Genomic DNA, 9,898 nt, shown 5'->3' on the forward strand with positions numbered 1-9,898 from the left:
AGGATTCCCATTTCTAACTTTTTGAATTATCTTTTTCAAAAAGAATTAAGTATTTCAGTAGCCACTTGTGCTGCTTACAAAAAGTCAATCCATTGTAACATAGACTTGAAATAAGGTAGTGACTTGTAATCTACTTGTTTGTTTCCTTGTTTTCTTTGGGCACATAATGACATTATAAGGATGCTTTGTTTAACTTTTAAATCAAAAGAACATGGCCTGTGTTTAGCTTCCTTGCCTTCCTCTGAGTAGTTCTGCCTTAGGGTATAATCCAGAAGATAATCAGTCTTATTTGACTTCTGACTATATCTACAGTCTATACTTTTGAACTCAAGAAAGTGTCCTGAATGTTTTCAATCCACAAAAAAACCAACCAACCAACCAACCAACCAACCAACCAACCAACCAACCAACAAAAAACCAAAAAAACCCAAAACAAAACAAAACAAAACAACAAAACAAAAAAAACCAAAAAACAAACAAACAAACAAAAAAACCCCAAACAAACAAAAAAACCAAAATAGAAGTCTCTTGTTCACTTGGACCTTAGATTAAAGTTCAATATTCTTGAACTATTTGGACAGCATGTAACAGTGCATGGATGTTAAAACTATCTACCATTTTGGACCTGAGAAAGGATATTTTCAGATTGTGTTGTGCTTGTGTGAGTAATTTTATAGACAGTGAATTAAAATTATTTCAAATAGCAATCTACTCTGTATCTTTTACCTTTTCTGTTTTTTTGTACTTCGTTGCCCCTCTGGTGTTAAATGCTTGCAAATAATTTCTGTCCCCCTTTTCATGCCCAGAGTCTAATGCTCTGCAGGCAAAGAGAAAGTGGTAACAAATAACTCTGTCATCAGAAGAACTCATGTTTCCTGAGTGAAACTCACTAAATTGGATATTTCCAAACACATATTTCCGTTCCTGCAAAATTCATGCTCCCTTTGGGAAAGGACTTTGGAAATTACCTTATTCCACCTGAAATTGTCCTCCCACCTATGCAGGTGCACACACAGTCAGTAACTCATTGCAGATCTCTAGTTCAGTGCCCTGCAGCAATCACCATTGTGTCTGTATGTCTGTGTGGATAATTCTAAGGTGACTCCAGACATCCTGCTCTCAGGCATTTTCAGACCCACCAAAACCTGGCATGCATAACCTAAGGAGGTAATACTTTAGGTGTTACTCTGTCCTCCACTTGAATCAGTGAGCTGCTCTGGCTTGTGATTCTGACCATCCCAGTGGGCAACTTCATGAAATGAGCCTTAACATTACTTTCTGGCTTCTAACCCTCTTCCCCTTGGGCCTTCTCCTTGCCCCCTGTGGGGAGCAGATGAGTAGGGCAGGGAGTGAGTGGCAGAAGAGCATTTTACAAGAAAACATGAAAAGTCATAAGTTCTGTATGTTTGGGCTCCACACTTGAGCTAGGTGTGGTGTGCAGCATGCCCGGGGCTACAAAGAGAGGGAAGGTATGACCCCCAGGTCAGTGAAGAATCACAGAATGGGTAAGATTGGGAGAGTCCCACAGTGGGATCATCTGTTTCACCCTACGTGCTCAGTCAGGGTTGTCCTAGAGAACATTGCACAGGTTGTGCCCAGGTGGTTCTTGAATATCTCTCAGCCTCATCAGTGGGCAAGCACAGCAATGGACACAGGTCAGTGAAAGACACACACCATTTTACTGCCATGGTAAAGACCAGGCAATGTGATGCTGCACAGGTTCCTGACTGCTGCTGTAAACAGCAGGATGTAGATCTTGCTGCAGGTTGTTGGCTTCCTTAGCTGAACCAGTGATGGTTTTCCAGTACTAGGCTGAGAGATGTGCCTTCCCTCTGCATGCATCTCTGCTCAAAAAGACCTTTTGTTTCTTTTATCAACAACACAAAATGATCAACACCAACAAAGATCTGAGATCGAAGGTGATTTGTCCTCAGTAAGTCAGGCTTTTTTGCTGTGAGTGTAACATCTCAAATATTTAATTTTAATTTTAATGAAGTTGCTTTTCTTGATAAAGGTCAGAGCTGTCAACACAGAAAAATGTTGAAGTTCAAAGTAGCTTGTTTGCACAGAAGATTAAACTTTTGAATTGATGATATATATTAATAGCACTTAGTGCTCACAGTAAATACACAGTAAGACAAAATTTACTAATCTATCCTATTTATTAGAATTCTGAAACAAATAATGGAGGCTTTCAGATAAATGTCTGTGAGGGTTACTGGACTGGGAGCATGTATCACCAGTGGTTTATTTTACCATAAATACTACCGTTAAATTACGGTATGTGTTATTCTACTTCTCTAGGAACTAGGAATTAATTTAATGATTTATGTATTTACAACTTTCTGAGTAAGAGTTTTTATAAAATAGTTGCTATGAAAGCATTGCAATTCTTGGAAGTTCAAAAACCAATTTTTCTAAGCTCAGGTTTTATAGACAGAGTCAGCAGACCTCTGTCTTGTGATTTCTGCATCCTTTAGCCACATGGGCAGGTGGCTGGCTGTAGCTATGTCTTCATCTCACAGAATTCCTGCTCTCACTCTGTGTACCCACACTAGCTGTAGCAGGAGTTCTTAACGGGGACTGAAATGCAGGGTACAGTGTAAAATAAGGTTAAAACAACACATAAATCTCACAGGAGATGTTAGCAAACTGCTTCCACTATGACTAACACATCAAGCAAAATTCACTTGAGCCACAGAAAGAAACTACAGTGAGGAGCTGAGTGAAAGGTTAATTGGATTTTCTATATAGAAAATGGGTTGCTATTATTCTAGTTACTTACAGAGGTCATTATACAAAGAGACCATTGGATGCTACATATGCATGAGAAACCATGACATTTCATCTGTTTCTGCTTTAATGAAGCCAGTAACTTGTCTCTGATCAAACTATTACTTGTTTTGTGTTAAATAGATGGACAAATGCTCAGTGTAAGTTCAAGGTGTTGAAAACAAAATTTAGAGGCACTAAAAGGCACAAGATTCATAGAAAAAAACCCAAAAGATTAAAAAAGAAAACAAACAAGAAGCATTTGAACAATGCTTTCAGACACATGGTGTCATTCTTGAGATTCCCCTGTACAGGGCCAGAAGATCCTTGTGGATCTCTTCCATCTCAGAACATTCTGTGTAATTCTTTGTATGAACTCTTAAAAAATAATGGATTGGAAGAGTCATTCTATGTCAAATATGGCATTATCTGCTTCCACATCATGTACAGCACAGAAGGAATCCCCTTCAATATTCATGTATTCTAACATGATGTTAAAAGTACACCTGAAGTATAATATAGTAGATACTAGATGCTGTCTGCTACAAACCACCAAATCACACTACAGAACAGAATGCTGGTTTCTCAAACATCTACCTCTGATGGCTTAGAGGGGAAAAAATGGCTTATATTTTTTAACTTTAGCCTTGGTGACTTCAGCTTTAGTACACAGGCTGCAGGTGTTCAACCACCTTGTAATATCTAAATACCACGGCAGTCAGTTTTTGAGTTCAGGAGAAGTTATAGGCAACAGACTGTGTTTCAATCAATCTTTTCTTATAGACAAGGAATTTGATCAGAGCAATAAAATTCATTGTAGCTCAGGACCAACAAAGGATGATCCCTTTATCTTTCCTCTGATAGTAGGAAAGAAAACAGTGCATGCCTTTGGTGTGCTAAAGGTGACACTTTCATAGAGTTGGAACAAAGGATCCAACATAGACAACTTAAACTGAAAAAAAACCCTCATCCTTTCATAGAGTTGGAACAAAGGATCCAACACAGACAACTGTGTTGGAAAAAACTGGAAAAAACACTCATCTTAAAATATTTTCAAAATATTAACTATATTAAAAATAGAGAAAAGAGAAATTTTCTTCTCAAGACATGCTTCACAACTATTTTTCCTTCAATCACTCTATGAACATTCCCCCAATAATCCTAGCCTGCACTGATTCAAAATAAAGGTTATTTTGAGGAATTTTCCAGGTTTTCCACATAAATGTAGTCATCAAATGGTCATTCCTCTGATAAGTGGCAGGAGAAGGAGAAAAGCCTCCCATCAAAGTCAGATATGTCAGCATGGTATCTTTTAAGACAATTCCTCAGTATGATGCCTTTCCCTCCTGTACTTCATTCAGAATGTAAATCCTCTGCTGAAGAGTTGTGTTGCTTAAAGCTTCTTCTGTAGAGAAAACTTTCACATGACTTTTTCCCACCCTGTTAATACTTTATCTAGAAGAAATTTATCTTAATTTCTATGAGGCTGATAAACTCTAACCACCTGAGGTCTTATTTTAATTTTTTTCTTTCAGATTATAATGCCACATTAAATATTTTAAAAGTAATATTTTCATTAAAAATGGCCCATTTCAAATAGACATTAATTTAAGGCCCTGCAATATATTCACACAGTCAAACTGGGTTACCCCATGGGCATGTTCTATCTTCCACAACCAATATAAACTCCAAGCATTCTCCAAAAATCCTAACACTTCAAGTTGCAACACGAATGTAAAAAAATCTTATATTCTCCTTAGTATTTTATTCTAGTAGTTCATGCCACTATAATGAACATTTTATTTTTTATTTGAACTTGTTTCTTATTTATATTCTTGTTACTTGACTTGATCAATAAATTATTGCCCTTACGGTACTAAATATTTCTGCTTTGTGAAATGATTTTTTTCTTTAATCAAATAATATTTTTTTTATCTTGATAATCAGACAGAATTTAAGACTTCTGATCTCCCTTTTGAGCTCTCTCTTCTTCAAGTGTTTTTTGGTTTGGATGTTTTTGGAGTTTTTTGTGATTGTTTTAAATATACAACCTCTGGAATGGTTATGACAATCTAATACCAGGACTGACCAGCCCAACACCATTGTTTCATGACTTGATGGCAAAGGTCCATAAAAATCTGTTGTTCATGATACCCTGTTCTATTTCCATTATTGTTTTTTTCATTACTTAATCTCATATGGAGGAAAAAAAATAATGAGGTGGTATCTGATGTCCAGTGCCAAAAAAATCTGATAAGATGAATAGGAACATGAAATATATTAGGAAAGCAAAGTGAATTTTTAGTTTATAGCCTAAATAGGCAGTTTTGGCATGAATATACAAAAAAAATCCTTTTAGAATTGAACCTTGATAGGTAGCAATCATGAGAAATATTTTTTACCCCCTGAGACTTGGACCTATGGGACGTGCTACATTATTCCCTTAACAGTAACATGCCTCATTGTAATGCTACCCCAGGCTATACTGTAATCTTTTGAGAAAAAAGGGTAAAATGCTGAGTCAAACTCTTTTTCCTTGCCATAAGCAGCTTTTCTACTCTTCCACAACTTAGAATGAATGACAAATTTGTCTGTACAAACAAGAAAAACTTAAAAAGGTAATTAAAACTGATCTAGTGCTTTTATTGTAAATCTTCTTTGATGTTACCTGCACAGTGCTGCAACATCGATAATCTTAAAAGTTGTGTCTCAGAATTTCATCTCTGCACTGAGGGCATTTGCAAAGTTTCTTTCTTCACGGCAGTTTAGCCTTTAACAAAAAAAAAAACAAACAGTGAAGGAATCTAGGAACATTGGATTTGCCATGCTGGATTAGTGTACTCACCTATCAAATCAAGCATCCTATCCCACAGGATGTGCAATGAAAATACAGGTTTATCTTGCAGAAGTTGCCATTATATACATTCCAAAGACAGAGTGAACAGTGCCCAGAAATACTACTGCAATTTGTTCTTTTGAAAGTGATCTTTGAAAACACTTAAATGTGTGTCCCTTAAGCCTCAAATAATTTAAAAAACCCAGCAAAAAACCCCAAATATTTTTACCTTAATCAGTTTGATAGTTTCACAGATAATGAAGACAACAAGAGCAGTTGTGATCTATATAGACTGATTTTTTTCTCTGAATTATGTTACAGTTAATTTCTTGAATTATTTCCCATTTCAAGCACATAGCTTTCAGAAAAATTTTTAAACAGAGGGATTTTTTTCATCCTTAGTCATTATATATAGATACACAATGAAAATGTCATTGTGTTCTTTAATATAATTTGAACATTTCAAGTACAAAAAAACCTTGTAATAACAGCACAATCTAAAGCAGCCTTAGAAATAAATTTGTGGTGGGAAGAATAAGCAAGACCAGCTTGGCAGTTCTAGAAAAGTAAAGCTCTCTGTTGTAAGGTTTCTCTAGCATGTTCTCTACCTAAAAGAACACCAAACCTCCAAAACAAAACAGAACAAAAATCCCATGGATTCAAGTACTCAATAATTGTAAAACTGTTAACACAGGCATTTTTCCTTTTTAATCAGTGACTCCAATGATAGCCCTGCTATTATTCTTCCTCGTGTCTCACCCTTTAGACACAAGGAACAATAAAACTGTCCTCAAAGGATTGGTAACCGTTTTCCTGGCCAGAAAGCTTCATATTACTTACTTTTGTCTTTCTACATTAAGCTTGGTAGCAGGGAAAATTTATGGCAACCTCTGGCTCCTTTAATTAATTTTCCATGTCAACACTCAAAGTTAAAAATTGTATGATTTCAACATATAATCTAGGAACCTATTTATCCTAGAAACATTTTTTTACTCACATGAATTAATAAGCTAACAAGCAAAACAAAACCCAAAAAAACCCCCAAAACAATAACAACACACACAATAAATTAACCAAAACTCCCAAACCTTCTGATTTACTTCTTTCTTCTTTGTCTGCTTTACATCATGTCTAATGCATTTTCATTATGGAAAATGCACATTTGGGAAGAGTTTTCTTATGTTCGTCTTAACATTTGGATGACACATCTTGGATACAGCATTAGTCGTTTGGGAATACTCATGTGGTTTTACAGAAACCTACTAATACATCCTGTGTCTATTTAAATAACAGATGAAAATAAGAAAAGAAAAAGAACAGGCAGTGACCCTAACCATAACCCTAACCCGGACCGAAAAGCCCAAACCGACCCCGTGCTCCAAAACCAGTCCCGCGCGGCACCGCCTGGTGCGCATACACTGAACAAGCCGCACCGACACCGCAGCAGCGCGGAATACCCAGAAAAAACGACAAAAACCCCAACCAAGGCCCTGTCCCGGAAGCCGCCATTTTGTACGGCATCACGTGACCCCCTCCAGGGCTGCCATCTTCGACACTGATCACGTGTGCACATGGAGGCTGCCATATTGGACCAGTACCACTTGAGGACATAGGCACCGCCATCTTGTATGAACTAGGGTTAGAGTTAGGGTTAAGGTTAGGGTAGGGTAAGGGTTAGGTTTATGGTTAGGGTTAGGCTTGGGTTAGGGTTAAGGTTTAGGATTTGGGTTAGGTTTTGGGTTAGGGCTTATGGTTAAGGTTTAGGGTTAGTTTTAGGGTTAGTTTAAGGGCTAGGGTTAGGGTTTCGGTTAGGGTTAGGGTTAGGGTTTGGGTTAATGTTTGGGTTAGGGTTGGGTTTCCGGCTAGATTTAGGGTTGGGGTTATCACTCCTGTGATTTTTATACTTATCGACAAAGATTATGTTATACATGATGTGTATCCTCTTTCCTTATAATTTTTCAGCTTAAGGGCTAGGGTTAGGGTTTCGGTTAGGGTTAGGGTTAAGGGTTAGGGTTAGTGTTAGTGTTAGGGTTAGGGTTAGGTTTTTGGGTTAGGGTTAGGGTTTAGGGTTAGGGTTATGTTTACATTTAGGGTTAGGTTAAGGGTTAGGGTTAGGGTTTGGATTAATGTTTGGGTTGGGTTTCGGGTTAGATTTAGGGTTGGGGATCGGGTTATCACTCCTGTGATTTTTGTACTTATAGAGAAAGATTATGTTATACGTGATGTGTATTGTGATGGACAATCCTCTAAGTTAAGGCCATTGAAAGTGTTATTGTCTTGCTGCAACTCGAATTCTGCAGCAACTGTTAAATGTGAAGTTTCAATAAGTTAAGTGTGTTAATTATGTTGTTGTTAAGATGTAAAACCTCTAATGTTACTGTTGATTTGAAGTGAATGGTTCTGCTGGCAAAAGGTACTCCTATTCAATTAGTGAGGTTTTAGAACTCACTGTAATTTCAACAGAACAGAGTTGAAGTGAGGACCCTAGACTTCAAGCCAAGCAGTCGATTTCCAGGGCACGCTCGTGAGGACAGAAGCCCCAATTCTGCTGTATCCTTATAATTTTTCAGCCTTACAACTTGATTGCCATTATAAATTTGTAAGCAATGCCTATCCCTTTTCTATTGTGGTGGAGTACATGGAAATTCACTACTAGAAAATGAGTTGCAAGAGGTTAGATGGGAAAATAAATATTTTTAGTACAATTAAATAGTCTTACTTTTCAAAGTAAGATTTGTAGTTAAAAAAAAAGAAATATTGAGTACTGGCTGAGATTTATCACATACTACCATGGAAAGATTTGGACTGGGAGGTGCCTTCAAAGACCATCTAGTCCAACCCCCTGCCATGGACAGGGACACCCTTCTACATCGAAGATGTACATCAAGCTCAAAGCTCCACTCAACCTGACCTTAAAAACTTCCAGGGATGGGGAATCCACACCTTCTCTGGACAACCCATTCCAATGGCTGACAACCATCATCTTAAAGAACTGCTTCCTTATATGCCATTTAAGTCGAGCCCCTCCCAGTTTAAAACCTGTGCCTTCTGTACTGTTGCTACAGGCTTTGATAAAAAGTCCCTGTTTATCTTTCCTATAAGTCTCCTTTATATATTGGAACGACACAATAAGGTCCTCCTGAAGCCTTTTCTTCTGAGAGCTGAACCACCCAAACTCCCTTAGCCTTTTCATACAGGAAGGGTGTTCCAGATCTTGACTATTTTCCCAGCAAATTTGCAACAGGTCCATGTCTTTCCTGTACTGAGAACCCTGGAGCTGGATGCAGCACTGAAGTTGGGGTCTCACAAGAGCAGAGTAGAGGGGCAGAATCACATCCCTGGAACTGCCTCTTTTTCTGCAGCCCAGAATATTGCTGTCCTTCTGGGCTGCAAGTGCACATTGATGGCTCATATCCAGTTTTCACAACAGTATCCTACAGTCCTTCTCTTCAGGGCTGCTTTTAATCCATTCATCATCCACTAATGAACTGACAGAGAGTGGAAAAGGTCCAGTTCAAAATCCATCAGAATAAACACAGACTTTTTAAATAAAATGAAACTTAGATTTGGAATAAACCCACAGCTCTTGATTGCCTCAGCCTTATGACTGGTGTATTCACTGTCATATTAATGCTGTTCTTTGGTGATTAAACTACAGCTGTATACAGAACCTTCCTATAAAGTCTCTACAGTTGAAGTGAGACTTGAAACCAAAATAAAAGACTTGAACCTAAATAAGAATAAAGAATTTATTTTTATGTGCTATCTTGAGTAAAATACTTAGTAAACAAAATATTTTGTTTTGACAGATCAACGTAAATATATAGCAAATACTAATTCAGACAATCTGCAGAATAATCAAAGGCTACAAAATCATCTGAAATTAAAAAGGAGGTGGAGGTTGTTTTTCTCTTTCTTCCACATGCTCTCAATGAGCATGGATGTCAATTACAAAGGCAATGCTGTGATGTTTAAGGTTGAAAGGATTTTTCTAATACATACTGCTCAAAGCATTATTCTCTAGAAAACAAATTCTTATGTACCCACTATGTATAACTCAATCAAGCGCTTTCTGACAGGTGCAAAGAGAGAGTGTTTTGATGTTTCTTCCCCTGAAATATATTTTTAACAGATTTTTCTTTATTTCGTGTGAGTAGCTTTTTTAGGTTTGATGCCTTATCTGTTGTGAAATGTCCTGGTCTTTCTGAATTCCTTTAAATCCTGTAGTTATTCCATAGAACTGAGATATGTTCTTTTAATCCTTTCATCTTTTATTGTCAATCACACCAT

Source organism: Passer montanus, unplaced genomic scaffold, assembly GCF_014805655.1.
Source record: "Passer montanus isolate IOZ18808 unplaced genomic scaffold, ASM1480565v1 scaffold34, whole genome shotgun sequence".
In the NCBI taxonomy this organism is placed as follows: Eukaryota; Metazoa; Chordata; class Aves; order Passeriformes; family Passeridae; genus Passer; species Passer montanus.